Source organism: Dasypus novemcinctus, chromosome 13 (genome assembly GCF_030445035.2).
Source record: "Dasypus novemcinctus isolate mDasNov1 chromosome 13, mDasNov1.1.hap2, whole genome shotgun sequence".
NCBI classification, from domain to species: Eukaryota; Metazoa; Chordata; class Mammalia; order Cingulata; family Dasypodidae; genus Dasypus; species Dasypus novemcinctus.
This window is the reverse complement of record NC_080685.1, coordinates 25,086,178-25,102,304: the sequence shown is the minus strand read 5'-3', so window position 1 is coordinate 25,102,304 and position 16,127 is coordinate 25,086,178. Positions and strand designations below refer to the sequence as shown.

The 16,127-nt window shown below is 40.3% G+C and overlaps 1 protein-coding gene across 10 annotated transcripts in view; it reads left to right on the top strand.

The window, feature by feature from the left end:
* The window catches only part of ARNT (aryl hydrocarbon receptor nuclear translocator), a 179,209-nt gene that overhangs the window by 113,611 nt on the left and 49,471 nt on the right, over positions 1-16,127 (top strand). For 2 of the 10 annotated variants that reach the window (XM_071207419.1, XM_058275322.2), the window contains exon 2: positions 4,213-4,312. The exons of the other annotated variants lie outside the window; for them this stretch is intronic. The gene's annotated coding sequence lies outside the window, so the exon portion shown is untranslated. The remainder of the gene's footprint in view (positions 1-4,212; positions 4,313-16,127) is intronic. 10 annotated transcript variants of the gene reach the window in all.

The window sequence follows — 16,127 nt, the reverse complement described above, 5'->3', positions numbered from 1 at the left end:
TGTTGCATCATCTTGCTGCGTCAGCTCTCCATGTGTGCGGCGCCATTCCTGGGCAGGCTGCACTTTCTTTCACGCTGGGCAGCTCTCCTTACGGGGCACACTCCTTGCGCGTGGTGCTCTCCTACGCGGGGGACACCCCAGCGTGGCACGGCACTCCTTGTGCGCATCAGCACTGCGTGTGGGCCAGCTCCACATGGGTCAAGAAGGCCTGGCTGGGGTTTGAACCATGGACCTCCCATGTGGTAGACGGACACCCTAACCACTGGGCCAAGTCCACTTCCCTTAAATCTTCTTTGAATGCTTGGTAGAATTCACCTGTGAAGCCATCTAGTCCTGGGCTTTTCATTTTGGGGAGTTCCTTGATGACTGTTTCAATCTCCTCACTTATGATTGGTTCCTTCTAGGGTCAGTGTAGGTTGTTCATATATTATATCTTCCTAGGAATTTTTCCATTTCATCTACATTGTCTGGGTTGTTAGTGTACAGTTGTTCATATATCCTCTTATGATCTCTTTTTTTTTCTGTGGGGTCAGTAGTAAAGTCCCATATTCATTCTTTTTTTAAAGATTTATTTTGTATTTCTCTCCCTTCCCTGCCTTCCCCCCCAGTTGTCTGCTCTGTGTGTCCATTCGCTGTGTTCTTTTGTGTCCTCTTCTATTCTTGTCAGCGGCATGGGAATTTGTGTCTCTTTTTGTTGCATCATCTTGCTGTGTCAGCTCTCCGTGTGTGCGGTGCCACTCCTGGTCAGGCTGGACTTTCTTTTGCATTGGGCGACTCTCCTTATGGGAGCGTGGGGCTCCCCCTACGCGGGGGATAACCCTGCATGGCATGGCACTCCTTGAGCACATCAGCTCTGCGTGTGGGCCAGAGCTCCACACGGGTCAAAAAGGTCCTGGATTTGAACTGCACACCTTCCTTGAGGTAGGCAGACGCTCTATCCATGGAGCCAAGGTCCGCTTCCCCCATGTTTATTTTTGATTTTACTTATTTGTATCTTCTCTCTTATTTTCTTTGTCACTGTAGCTAAGGGTTTGTAAACTTTGTTAATTGTCTTGAAGAACCAACTTTTCCTGTTGTCAGTTCTCTTTTTTGTTATTTTGTTCTCAATTTTATCTGTTTCTGTCCTGATCTTTGTTTCATTCCTCCTGCTTGCTTTGGGAATAGTTTGCTGTTCTTTTTCTAGTTCTACTCCAGCTGTGTAGTTAGGTCATAGATTTTAGCTCTTCTTTTTTTTTAAAGGTTTATTTTTATTTATTTTTCTCCCCTTCCCCCTGTTGTCTGCTCTCTGTGTCTGTTTGCTGTGTTTTCTTCTGTGTCCGCTTGCATTCTTGTCATGCGGCACTGGGAATCTGTGTCGCTTTTTTTTTGTTACATCATCTTGCTGTGTCAGCTCTTGGTGTGTGCAGCGCCACTCCTGGGCGGGCTGTGCTTTTTTCGTACGGGGTGGCTCTCCTTGTGGGGTGCACTCCTTGTGTGTGGGCACCCCTGCATGGGAGATACCCCGCGTGGCATGGCACTCCTTGCTCACCGCAGCACTGTGCGTGGGCCAGCTCATCACACAGGTCAGGAGGCCCTGGATTATGAACCCTGGACCCTCCGTATGGTAGGCGGACACTCTAACAGTTGAGCCACAACTGCTTCCTCTTTCTTCTTTAATGCAGGCATTGAGGGCTATAAATTTCCCCCTCAGCACTGCCTTCATTGCCTTTCATAGGTTCTGATATGTTGTGGTTTTGGTTTCATTTGTTTTGAGATATTTATTGATTTCTTTTGAAATGTCTTCTTTGACCCATTGATTATTTAAGAGTGTGTTGTTTAATCACCAGATGTTTTTGAATTTTTCCTTTTTCTGCCTGTTGTTGATTTCCAGCTTTATTCTGTTATGATCAGAGAAAGTGCTTTGTATAATTTCGATCTTTTAAAATTTATTGTGATTGGCTTTGTGACCCAACATATGGTCTGCCCTGGAGAAAGATCCATGAGCACTTGAGAAAAATGCAAATCCTGCTGTACTGTGGTACAATGTTTTGTATATGTCCTTTAGGTTTAGTTCATTTATTGTATTATTCAAGCCCTATGTTTTTTATTGATCCTCTGCCCATGTGTTCTATCCAGTGATGAGAGTGATGTATTGAAGTCTCCAACTATTATTGTGGAGACTTCTGTTTCTTCCTTCAGTTTTGCTGGTGTTTGAGTCATGTAATTTGGGTCATCCTGGTTGGGTATATATAAACTTATAATTATTTCTTCCTGGTGAATTGACCCTTTCATTACTATATAATATCCTCTAATAACAGCTTTGCTTTTAAAGTGCGTTTCATCTGAAATGATTATAGCTACTACAGTGTTTTTGTTTTTGTTTTTGTTTTCTGCATGCATGGAATATCTTTTCCAGCCTTTCACTTTCAATCTGTTTATGTCCTTGCTATTTGTGTCTAAGGTGAGTCTCTTGTAGACAATGTGTAATTTTTTATCCATTCTGCCGATCTGTGTCTTTTGGTTGGGGCGTTTAATCCATTAACATTCAGTGTTATTACTGTAAAGGCAGTTTTTCAGCCATTTTGACCTTTGGGTTTTATCTATCATATCTTATTTTTCACCACTCTTTTTGTATTTTTAGTTCCTTTTGCTTATGTAGTATTCATTTCCAGACTCATCTAGTCCTCTTTCTTCCTTTTTTTTTTTTTTCCATGCTATTTGCCCTTTCCTGCAAAGCTGGTTTCTTGGTTACTGTCTTTCTCAGTTTCTGTTTATCTGTGGATATTCTAACTCACTCTCATTTTTCAAAAAAAGATTTATTTTTATTTATTTATTCCCCCCTCATTGTGCTTACTGTGTGCTCTCTGTATCCATTTGCTGTGTGCTCTATGTGTCTGCTTTTCTTCTCTTTCTGATGGCACTGGAAACCAAACCCAGAACCTCCCGTGTGGGAGAGAGGTGTTCAATTGCTTGAGTCACCTCTGCTCCCTGCTTTCTTGCCTCTCTTATTGTGTTTCCTCTTTGTGTCTCCTTGTCGCGTTATCTTGTTATGTCAGCTTGCCGTGCCATCTCCTCATGCCAGCTCGCTGTCTTCCTCATCCAGAAGGCACCAGGAACCTAACCCAGGTTAGGTAGGTGGGAGCTCCCATGTGGTAGGTGGGAGCTCAGTTGCTTGAGCTACATCACTTCCCCCACCCTCGTTTTTGAAAGACTATCTTGTCAGATATAAGGTTTTTGGCTGGCAGTTTTTCTCTTTCAGTATCTTAAATGTATCATACTACTGCCTGCTTGCCTCCATGATTTCTGATGAGAAATAGCACTTAATCTTATTGGGCATCCCTTCTTTGTGATGAATTGTTTTTTTCTTGGTGCTCTAAGGACTCTCATTTTATCTTTGGCATTTGACATTCTGATTAATGTGTGTCTTGGAGTAGGTCTCTTTGGATTTATTTGGATGGGAGTATGTTGTGCTTCTTGGATATGGATAGCTATGTCTTTCAGTAGGGTTGGGAAATTTTTTACCATTATTTCATAAGCTATTCCTTCTGCCCCCTTTCCCTTCTCTTCTCCTTCTGGGACACCCATGATACATATTTTTGCATGCCCCTTGCTGTCATTTATTTCCATGAGAACCTGTTCAATTTTTTTTCCACTTAATCTGTTCGTGTTTTTGCTTTTAGAGGCCCTGTCTTCAGACTCATTGATTCTTGCTTCTGCCTCTTCAAACCTGCTGTTATATGCCTCCAGTATATTTTAAATTTCCTTAAAATGCCTTTCATTTCCATAAGATATATCATTTTTCTGTATGCTTTCAGATTCTTCTTTGTGCTTATCCGATGTCTTCTTAATATCCTTAATTTCTTTAGCCATCTCATTGAATATATTAAGGAGATTTGTTTGATTATCTGTGATTAATTGTCTCAACTCCTTTATGTCATCTGGAGACATAGTTTATTCCTTTTACTGGCCCATGTCTTCCTATTTCTTGGTATGGCTTATAATTTTTTGTTGGTGTCTTGGTATTTGATTTACTAGATGTATTTATTCTGAGCTCAGTTTCTCTCTTTAGTCTAAAGCTTTCTATTTGATTGGCTTTGTGCTACAGCCCCTCTTTGATACTTGGTTCACCTCAGTTTGGAATTTTATAATGGCTCATGTTTAACCAATCCCAACTTTTTTTCAGCTCTTTTTCAACTTTTCTTTGCCCTTTCTTCATTGCTGGTTGCTGTGTAGAAGCTGAGGATGCAGTTGGTACTGTAATCGGTGGAGACTGAAGCTGCCCATGTTGTCCCAGGAACCAGTAAACCTTCTCTCACCTTTTTTCCTGCCAGAGGTAGGGATGGAGCTGCAGCCATGTTCAGTAATCCAAGTTGTGCAGGCCAAGACCATTTTTATTTGTACAGAGAAATTGATGAAGCTCCATGCCCCTTTTTCCCTGCCTGGGGCGGGGATGGAGCTGCAGGTTTGGGCAGCAGACTAAGCTGTGTGGGTCAAAAGTGACTGCAGTTTCCCAGGTAGACTGATGAAGTACCGGCCCCCCTCCTCCCCTGCCAGAAACAGGGATGGAGCTGCAGGTGTGCGCAACAATCTTGTTCATGCATGCCACAAGCAACTGCAGTTGCCCAGGGAGGCTGAGGGATATTGGCCCTCCTCCTCCCTGTCGGGAGTGGGGATGGAGCCAGAGATGTGTCTAACAGTCTAGTCATTGCAGGCTGAATGCACCTCCAGTTGCCTGGAGTGGTTGAAGAAACACTACCTCCCACCCACCCCTGTCCTATTAGAGTAGAAATGGAGCCACACATGTCCAACAGTCAAATTTGTGTGGGCCAAAAATGCCTGCAATTGTCTGGAGAAGTTGAGGAAACACATCCCTCCCTGCCCGCCCCCAATCCCCTTGCTCCTGTGCTATCATCAGGGGTGAGGATGGAGCCACAGGTGCTCAACAATTTAGTCTATGCAGGCTGAAAAGTGATGACAGTTGCCCAGAGAGGCTGGTGCAAGTCCCCCAGCTTTTTTCCTGTGTGAGGTAGGGCAGCAGTCCGACCTGGATAGAAAGAAGCTGTTCCCTCCCATCACTGTGATTTTCAATCAGCCCCTATTTCCTTCATGTTGGAAGTGGAGTTAAATTGGAGGCTACCAGCCTTTCCCAACTTGGACAGGTTGAAACCTAACTGTTGTTAGGATTGGACTCCAGCCCGCTGAATTTACTAATCAGTAGCTGAAGTCAGTGCCTGATGGTTTTTTTCTGCCCTATTTTGGGGAAATGGAGCTTCCAATTCCAGTCAGAATAGATCCTGAGGTGTCTTGTGCTGCCAGCAGGTGATGGACATAGGCCTCTACAGTGCGGAGTACTCTGCTGATGAATATTAACTGCGGATGCGCAGTATCCTCCTTCTGTTCTTCCACAGATGTTTCAGGATGCTCTTTGGGTCTCCTGGGCTCCCACCCAGGTGGATTTAGATAGCCCTGTTTGATTACTAGTTGTGCTGTAGGACAAACTGACTCTTGGAGCTCCTTATTCTGCCACTATCTTGCCCCTGTCTCGCCACAATTGACTTTTTTTTTTTTTTTTTTAATTTTTTTATTTTTTATTGACTTTGTAATAATATTACATTAAAAATATATATGTGAGGTCCCATTCAACCCCACCCCCCCACCCCCCCTCTCCCCCCCCCCCCCCCCAACAACACTCGTTCCCATCATCATGACACATCCATTGGATTTGGTAAGTACATCATCTTTGGGCACCTCTGCACCTCATATACATTGGTTCACATCATGGCCCATACTCTCCTCTATTCCATCATGTAGGCCCTGTGAGGATTTACAATGTCCGGTGATTACCTCTGAAGCACCATCCAGGGCAGCTCCATGTCCCGAAGATGCCTCCACCTCTCATCTCTTCCTGCCTTTCCCCATACCCTTTGTCCATTATGTCCACTTTTCCCAATCCAATGCCACCTCTTCTATGTGGACACTGGATTGGTTGTGTCCATTGCACCTTTATGTCAAGAGGAGGCTCAGATTCCACCTGGATGCTGGATGCAATCCTCCCATTTTCAGTTGTAATCACTCTAGGCTCCATGGTGTGGTGGTTGTCCTTCTTCACCTCCATCTTAGCTGAGTGTGGTAAGTCCAATAAATCAGATTGTAGGTGCTGGAGTCTGTTGAGGCTCAGGATCTGGCTATCACATTGTCAGTCCAGAGATTCAAATCCCCTAAATATATCTTAAACCCCAACATTAACTGCACCTCCAGCACATTAGCATGAAAGTCTTATGAAGGGAGATCCCATCTGAGACAATTGACTTTTTTATGTTTATCTTTTGTCCTGTGACCTTGCTGAACTAACTTTAGGTCTAGGAGTTGAGTTTTTTTAGATTCCTTAGGATTTTCCACATAAATAATTGAATCATCTGTAAATAGGGGTAGTTTTATGTCTTCTTACTTTGATCTATGTGCCTTTTCTTGCCTTTATGCACTGGCTAAAACTTTGGCACCATGTTTAAATAAGAGTGGTGACAACGGTTGTTCTTTCTTAATTCCTAATTTTAGGGGAGAAAGCACTGTCTTTTGCCATTAAGTATAACATTAATGGTAGGATATTTTAAGATAATTTTGCCAGATTGAGGAAGTGTTAATTTTTTCTGAGATTTTTTTTTAAATTTTAAATTTTGTTAAATGCTTTTTATGCATCAACTGATAATGATCATGTGATATTCTTTCCTCTTTAGCCTTTTAAGATGGTGGATTACTTGAATTGATTTTCAAGTATTACTCTAGTTTTTCATCCCTGGAATAAACCCCATCCACTTTGTCATAGTAATAGTAATTATTTTTTGCATATTTCTAAGTTCTATTTCCTAATATTTTGTTTTGGATTTTTGCACCTATTTTTATGAGGGCTATACGTTTTAGTTTTTTGTGTATGTTTCCCCCCGCTCCCCTCCCCCCTGTATGTTTCTTGTTTTAGTATTAGAGTGATACTAGCTTCATAAAATAAATTGATAAGTGTCCCTTCCTCAGTTTTCTGGGAGAAATTGTATAGAATTAGTATTAATCCTTCTTTAAATGTTTGGTAGATTTTTGCAGTGAAATCATCTGGTCTTGGAGATTTCTTTCTTGAGAGTTTTAAATTATGAATTCAATATTCTTCATAGTTATAGGTTTATTCAAATCGTCTATGTCATATTGGACCAGATGGTTTTGATTGTTTTTTGAGGAGATGGTCCATTTCATCTAAGTTGTCAAATTTGTGCGTGTGAGTTGTTTTTAATATTTCTTTATCACCTCCTTGATGTATCAGAGTCTGTAGTGGTATCCCGGTTTCATTACTGATTCTGGTAGTTTGTATCTTCTCCTTTTTTTTCTTTGTCAGTCTTGTTAGTGGTTTGTCAGTTTAATTGGTAGATTTAAAAAAACTAATTCTTGGGAGTGGATGCAGCTCACATGGTTGAGTGTCTCCTCATGTATGAGGTCCTGGGTTCAATCCCCAGTACCTACTAAAAAAAACCAAAAACACAACTCTTTTTTTCATTGACTTTCTCTATTATTTTCTGTTTTCAAGTTGATTAGTTTTTTCTTTTATCCTTATTACTTCCTTCAGCTTGCTTTGAATTTATTTACCTATCTTTACTAGGCTCTTGAGGTGGGAGTTTAAATGATTGGTTTGAGACTTTTCCTCTTCTATTTTAAGGCTTTAGTGCTATAAATTTTTCTCTCAGCAGTGCCTTGTGTCCCACAGAATTATGACATCATATATTTTCATTTGCATTCAGTTCATAGTATTTCTTTTGAGACTTTCTCTTTGACTTATTGTTTAGTTAGAAGTGTATGTTGTCTATTTGTTTGGAGATTTTCCTGTCATTTTTCTTTTTTTAATTTCTAGTTTGAGTCCGTTATATTTGGAAAACACACTCTATAAATTTCAGTTCTTTCAAATTCATCAAGGTTTGTTTTATGGCCCAATATGGCATATTTTGGTTTATGGCCCATGTACGCTTAAAAAGAATGTGTATTTTGCTGTTTTGGGGTGGAGTTTCTGTAAGTGTCTATTAGATTTTGTTGGTTGATGGTGTATGTTGACTTTTATATCTTTACTGCTCTTTTTGGTCTAGTTCAGTAATTGCTGAGAGGGGTTTGTTGAAGTCTCCAACTATACTTACAGATTTGTCTGTTTCTCCTTTCTCTTCTATCAGTTTTTGTTTCACATATTTTGCCATTCTGTGTTTGGTTCACACTTATTAAGGATTGCTGTGTCTTCTTGGTATATTGACTCCTTTATTATTATATAATGCCCCTCGCTATCTCTGGTCATTTTCTTTTGCTCTAAAGTCTGTCTTATCTGATTATTATTATCATAGCCACTTAGGATTTCCTTTGACTAATGTTTGCATGATATATCTTTTTCCATCCTTTTACATTCAACCTGACTGTTGTAGTTTGTTAAAAGTTGCTTGGAGCAATATAGCAAAAATGGGTTGACTTTTATAATGGAGATTTATTAGGTTAAAAGCTTACAGTTCTGAGGCAATTAAAGGTATCTAAATCAAGGCATCATCAGGAGGTCCTTTCTCCTTGAGCTGCAGGTCTGGGTGATCAAGCACATGACAGACATCTGCTCGTCTCTTCCCTTTTCCCTCCTCTCCTCCTCCTCTCCCCTCTCCTCCAGATCACATTGCTTTTAGTTTCTGGCTGAAGTGGCTTCCTCTCAGCTTCTGGGTTCCTCTCTATCTCTGCAGCTTTTTTCTATATCTGTGGCTTTTTATTCCTCTGTTTATAAAGGACTTGAGTAAGAGGATTAAGACCCACCATAGGTCCTGCAATGTGATTGAAATTCCCACCAAAAACAGATTTACATGCACAAAAATGGATTAGCTTTAAGAACAGGATTTTCTGGGGTCCACAAAAGCTTCAAACTGCCACACTGACTGTATCATAAAGTTTGAAATGAGTTTCTTATAGACAGCATATAGTCGGATCATGCTCTTTAAACTACTCTGCAAGTCTCTGTCTTTTAATTGATTTTTTTTGGACATTTTACATTTAATATAATTATTAGTATATTAGGGCTTAAGTCTGCTATTTTATTTTTTTATTTTTTATTTTTTAAAGATTTATTTTTATTTCTTTCTTTCCCTCCCCCCCCCAGTTGTCTGTTCTCTGTGTCCATTTTGCTGCGTGTTCTTCTTTGTCTCTGCTTCTCTTGTTGTCAGTGGCACAGGAATCTGTGTTTCATTTTGTTGCATCATCTTGCTGTGTCAGCTCTCCATGTGTGCAGTGCCATTCCTGGGCAGGTTGAAACTTTATTTCGCGCTGGGTGACTCTCCTTATGGGGCGCACTCCTTGTGTGTGGGGCTCCCCCACGTGGGGGACACCCCTGCGTGGCACGGCACTCCTTGCGCACATCAACACTGTGCGTGGGCCAGCTCCACACGTGTCAAGGAGGCCCAGGGTTTGAACCACGGACCTCCCATGTGGTAGACGGACGCCCTAACCACTGGGCCAAGTCCGCTTCCCTGCTGTTTTATTTTTTGTTTTGTTTGTCCCATCTCTTTTTCATTTCTCTGTTTTCTTTTTCCTTTGTTCCTATGGGTTATTGAATATTTTTTTAGAACTTCATTTTGATTTCCTTAGAATGTTCTTAGTATATTTTATTTCATGGCTTTTCCAGTGGTTGCTTTACATAACTTATTACAGTCCACTGGTTCTGTCATTTTACCAGTTCATGTGAAATATAAAAATTTTATACTTATGTCCCTTTACCCTCCCCCATTTATAATTATCTTCAATATTTCCTCTATTTATGTTTAGAACCACATTAGGCAGTGCTATAATTTTTGCTTCAACCGTCAAACACAATTTAGAAAACTCGAGAAGGAAAGCCTATTGGTCTTACCTATATTTTTGCTTACCATGTCTTCCTTCCTTCCTGATGTTCTAGGTTCCTTCTTTTATTGTTTCCATTCTGTGTAATTTTCTTTAACCATTTTTTTTGTAGGAAATGTGTATTAGTCATTCTCTTGAATGTCATAACACTAAAATCAAGTTTTCTGTAACAAAATGTAATACAGTAATGGTGGGTACAAAGTGCCAAGAAGGCCGTGGGCAATGTATGAAAAAATAGTGTGGGAAAGGAACTAGAAACAAAATGTTCTTTTCTGTCAAAACTTTACTCCTTGGAGCCCTGTGTTTCAAAGGGTCCTTGCCCCTGCTTTTAGAATTCTCTGTGTGTTTCAAGGAAGATCTTTGTTGTCTTAATTTGAATTTTGCTAGGCAGGATCCTGAGATCTAAATTCAGATTGAAGGAACTTGTGGTAGAACGTGGTTTATAGGGTAGAATGAAGGGAAAGTAGCTTAGAAGTTCAACCAGCTGAAGATACTATTTGTTCCCCTCTTTTCTGAATCTTTTTCTACTCTAAGCCAGGGTTCTTTTTTTTTTTTTTTAAAGATTTATTTATTTAATTCCCCCCCTCTCCCCCGGTTGTCTGTTCTCTGTGTCTGTTTGCTGTGTCTTGTTTCTTTGTCCGCTTCTGTTGTTGTCAGCTAAGCCAGGGTTCTTAACCTCAGCACTATTGACATTTTGGGCTGGATATTTCTTTATTGTGGGGGGATGTCCTATCATTATAGAATGTTGAGCAAAATCCCTGGACTTTATCCACTAGATGCCAATGACACAGCCCTCCCTGAGTTGTGACAACGAAAAATGTCTTCAGACATTGCCAAACGCCCACTAGGGGGCAAAATCAACCCCTGTTGAGTCCTAGTGTTCTAGATGCTGTTGAAAGCTGAGGTCTTAACTGTATATGCAGGATAAAAAGTAGAAACTTCTGAAATCTTGTGATGACAAAATGCCACATATAGTAAAGGTGAGACATCCTTCCCTGGACCATTCAAGAGTGAATGTCATCTGAGAAATAAAATAGCGTTAGTTTTAAAAAGAAGGTGCTTGGATTACTTAAAAAATTAGTACTTTTTTACATTACCCAAGTACTTTTTTACATTAAAATTATGATGGTTTTCACATTTCTTTGACATTTGTTAGGTGGGAGGAGAAGCCAAGGTACTTTTGGAAATACCATAAAAAGCGAATCATTTGATCCAAAAAATGCAGCCACCTCTAAATTGTGAAGTGGCAGGTGATTAGCAGCTTCTCATGGGATTCCCTGCAGCTTAATTCGTGGAACATAAGGCATGTTTATACTGCAGTGGGAACTTTTTAGGAACTTTGTAAGAGCAACATTACAACTCATTTAACTAAGGATTCAGAGAAAAGGGAGATGCAATATCCTATTCTCTCACTCCCCAGGAGTTTAAGGGGAGGTCCCCGAAATACGGGGATACATTTGCCTTCAATATGTATTTTACATAGCAGTCTTAATGAATTTCTTTAGTTCAGATGAATTATTTTCCCAAATTTTAATATATATCTTTGATTATAGATTTATCTTGTACATATTGGAGTCTTCTGTAGAGTCTTTTGGCTTCTTGATCTTGCTTGTTTCACTCCAGATTTCTAGACATGAATTCATTTCTTCTCAGAGATACAGAACTATGTCATGTCTTATGGTGAAATAGTTCTGCGGACTTCTGTGATTCTGTCATACCAATGACTTTGCATGTTTCTATGTGGCCAAGGTACATTATTTTAGCATCAGGTAAGGGGAAAGAGGCTGGAATATGTAGCTGATGGTAAAGATGAGACACACAGGGAAGTTTTTGAGTTCAGCAGCTATAAGTGACTCCGCCTTTTGATCTCAGAGGCTTTGATCCCCTGTGGCTTTGGCAGGGCAATTCTCAATCATACAGGAGTCTATGTTGTTGATAGGGACATTGTAGAGCATGGACGACACCTTCATTGTCACATTCTCAGAGTTCAGCTTAAAATTGGTGTTGGAGACTTCTGAGAAGTTGGCTCCCTAGTCAACTTGGTATGCCCAGACCACTGTAGGCTGGGGGAACCATTGGGGAGCCTCATACTGCAAGCTTTTTGAACTGGCGTTATAATCCACACTCACCTCTGAATGCTGAAGAAGTTTTGAGGCTAAAAGAAAGTCCAAATTAAGGCATCATCAAGGCAATGCTTTCTACTTGTCACTCTGGCATTCTGGGCCTGGCTGCCAGTGATTCTTGGTCCTTAGCTTGTCAGGTAGCAATGCACATGGCTGCCCCTCCTGGCCTCTGTTCTCTTTTGGATTTTGTTGATTTCTTCCTGTGGCTTTCTCCTAGCCTTTTTTTTTCTTTTTTTTTTAGGATAGGTCGATGGTGACAAATTCTTAGTTTTTATTTTAGAATTGATTTCCCCTTCATTCCTGAATGATGTATTTACTAGGTGTGGGATTCTGGGTTGGCAGTTCTTTTCTTTCAGAACTTGAAATATAATAAAAAGAAAATATAAAAAAAAATAAAACACAAAAAAAATGTAAAAAAGGAAAACAGTCAAAAGCACTTGAAATACATTGTTCTACTTCTGCCTGGCCTTCATGACTTCTGGTAAAAAATCTGCTGTTATTCGATTTGTTCCTTCCCCAATTATAGGTAAGGTGTCATTTTTCTGTCTATTTTAAAGATTTTTTTTGGTCTCTGGTTAGAAGTAATTATGTGTTTTGGCATGGATTTCATTTCACTGATTCTTTCATTTGTTCTCTCCATTCTGCTATTTAGCCTTTCCACTGAGCTTTTTATTTCAATTACTGTATTTTTTCAATTCTAAAATTTGTATTTTGCTCTTCTTTATACCTTTTATTTCTTTGTAAACTTTCTGTTTCAGTACTAAGGCTTTCAATTTTTTTTCATTGACGTCCAGTGTGTTTGTAACTGCTCATTTTTTTAAAAAAGATTTACTTCTTATTTATTTCTCTCCCCTCCCCCCCGATCCCCCCCCATTGTCTGCTCTCTGTGTCCATTTGCTGTATGTTCTTCTGTGACCGCTTCTATTATTATCAGCAGCACCGGGAATCTGTGTTTCTTTTCGTTGTATCATCTTGCTGTGTCAGCTCTCTGTGTGTGCGGCGCCATTCCTGGGCAGGCCGCACTTTCTTTCGCAGTGGGCGGCTCTCCTTACGGGGCGCACTCCTTGCGTGTGGGGCTCCCCTACGTGGGGACACCCCTTCGTGGCATGGCACTCCTTGCGCACATCAGCACTGCCCATGGGCCAGCTCCACACGGGTCAAGGAGGCTCGGGGTTTGAACTGCAGACCTCACATGTGGTAGGCGGACACCCTATCCAATGGACCAAGTCTACTTCCCTGTAACTGCTCATTGAAGCATTTTTTTTTTTAAAGATTTATTCTTTTAATTTATTTTCTCCCCACCATTCCCCCCATTGTCTGTTCTCTTTGTCCATTTGCTGTGTGTGCTTCTGTGTCTGCTTGTATCCTCATTAGGTGGTACCAGGAACTGATCCTGGGACTTTACAGGGTGGGAGAGAGGCAATTACTCTCTTGTGCCACCTCATCTCCCTGTTCTGCTATGTCTTCTTATTTTCTATCCTTTGTGTCTTTTGTTGTGTAATCTTTGTTGTGCCAGCTCTCCACATCAGCCAGTACTCCTACGCGTGGCGGTTTTCCCGTATGGGGTGGCATTCTCACTTAGGGCGGCACTCCTGTGTGGGACTGCATTCCTGCGTGGGTTGGCACTGTGAGTGGGACAACTTAGCGCTTGGGCCAGCTTGCCCTCACCAGGAGGCCCTGGGCATTGAACCCTGGACCTCCTATGTGGTAAATGGGAGCCCAGTTGGTTGAGCCACATCCGTTTCCTTCATTGAAGCATTTTTATCATGGCTTCTTTTAAAATGTTTGGCAGATAATTCTAACACGTCATCTTAGTGTTGGCATCTGTTGATTGCCATTTTTCATTCAGTTTGAGATCTCTGTGGTTCTCGATATAATGAGTGTTTTTTTAAAACCTGGACATTTTTTATTATGTTAGATGATGCTGGATCTTACGTAAACATTTTTTAGTTGGTTTTCTTTGATATGCAGGTTAATAAAGGTGATGGGGTTTGGCCTTGGTTGACACCTCCTTTGTGCTGCTGGGCTGGAATGGGAGTTCTTTCTCCTCACGTGGTCTCCACTAACACCTTACCTCTGGGCCTTGGTGAAGTTCTGATTCTCCACTAGGCCTCTTTTGACACCACTCCAGTGGGTATGGGTTGACTTACCTCATTATTGCTGGGTTGTAAAAGAAGTCCCTTGTGGTTTCCACTGACACTGTAAGGACAGGCCTACATTTTCAATCAGTGGGGATGGAAGTTCCAGGTCCCTTCTTGACCTCTGACACTACCCCAGTGGGGTATGGGGATGCCTTGTTACAGCCCCATGAGAGAGTGTGTCTTGGCTTACTCAATCTTTGCTGGCATTGATGAGAAGCCCTAGTTTTTTCTGTGGTATTTAGAGTGAAGTGTTTATTGTCTATGAGTTTTCTTTATTGCTTGGCTGCCCCTTTTCCTGGTCCTTGGATTAGAAAACACATGTTGTTTTGAGGGCTTTTTTGGTCTGTATCCTTTGGTGTTTCTAGGTTGTTGCCTTCATTTCCAAATTTGGAAAGATAAGGCAAAAGAAAACCCAGAGGAACTTACTAACATGCTCATTGGATCCTGAAATCCCTAGCTATTCCTTAGCCTTCTTCTTTCCATCTATCAGAGTCTTATATTTGTTTTTTATATAATGTCTAGGAGTTTTAGTTGTATTTACTGGGAGGAATAAAGGAAAAGTACTTCTACACTGTCATCCCAGAAGCAAAAATCAGTGTAAAAACATTTTTAAAATGTTTTTTTTTTATTAGAATGGTTGTAGGTTTATAGAAAATTGTGCAGAAAGTACAGAGTTACCATATACCTACCCCCATCTGCAGTTTTCCCTGTTAATATTTTATATTAGTGTATGTGGTACCTTTGTTACCACAATTGATGGAACAAAGGTATTATAACTATTCTATTAACTATAGTCCACAGTTTATATTAGGTTTCTCGCTTTGTGTTGTTATTTGGTTTTTAAACTTTAATTTTGATAACAAATATACAACCTAAAATTTCCCTTTTTATCTACATTGAATTATACAGTTCATTGGTGTTAATTACATCCACAGTGTTGTGCCAGCATCACCACCATCCATTACCAAAATTTTTCCACCACCCCAAACAGAAACTCTATACCAATTAAACATTAACTCTGCAATCTGTACCCCTGCCCAGCCCTTGGCAACCTGTGTATTAGTTTCTGACTTAATGAATTTGTATATTCTAATGATTTCAATTGAGATGATAAAATATTTGTCCTTTTGTGTGTCACTTATTTTTAACATGATGTCTTTAAGGTTCATCCATGTTCTGTTGTAGCATGCATCAGAACTTCATTCCTTTTTATGGCTGAATAATATTCCATTGTATGTATATACCACATTTTATTCATTTATCATTTAATGAACACTTGTGAATAATGCCACCAAGAACATTGGTGTGCAAATATCTGTATATTTGTTAGAATCTCTGCTTTTAATTCTTTGAGCATATATCTGGTCATATGATAATTCTGTGCTTAACTTTCTGAAGAACTGCCAGCCTGTTTTCCACAGGTTCTATACCATTTCACATTCCCACCAACAATGTACAAGGGTTCCTGTTTTTCCACAGCTTCTCCAACACTTAGTTTCCATTTTTTAAAATAGTACCCATTCTGGTGGGTGTGAAATGGTCAGTATATGACATGTAATAAGAAAATTTCAAAAAATTAATTAATGGAGGATGGAAGGTGTATTAGTCAGAATTCTGTAGGGAAACAGAATTGACAGGAGAGATCTGTAAATAGGAAGATTTTATAAAATTCCTTCACATGATTGTGGGAATGCAGAAGTCCAAACTCCACAGGCAGGCTGCTAACCAGGGGCTCTGATGAAGGTCCTTGATAAGTTTCTAGAGACATTGACTGTCAGAAGTTGATTTGGAAATTCTCTCTGAATGCTGAAATCACTTTCCCTTTTAAGGCATTCATCTGATTGGATAAAAGATTGCTCACTGCTATTGGCAATCTCCTTGGTTGATTGTAGATGTAATCAGCCATCTATGCAGTGAACTCACTGATGACTAAAGTCTATAAATGTCTTTATTACATTTAGCCCATTGCTTGCTTGACCAAACAACTGGGCACAAT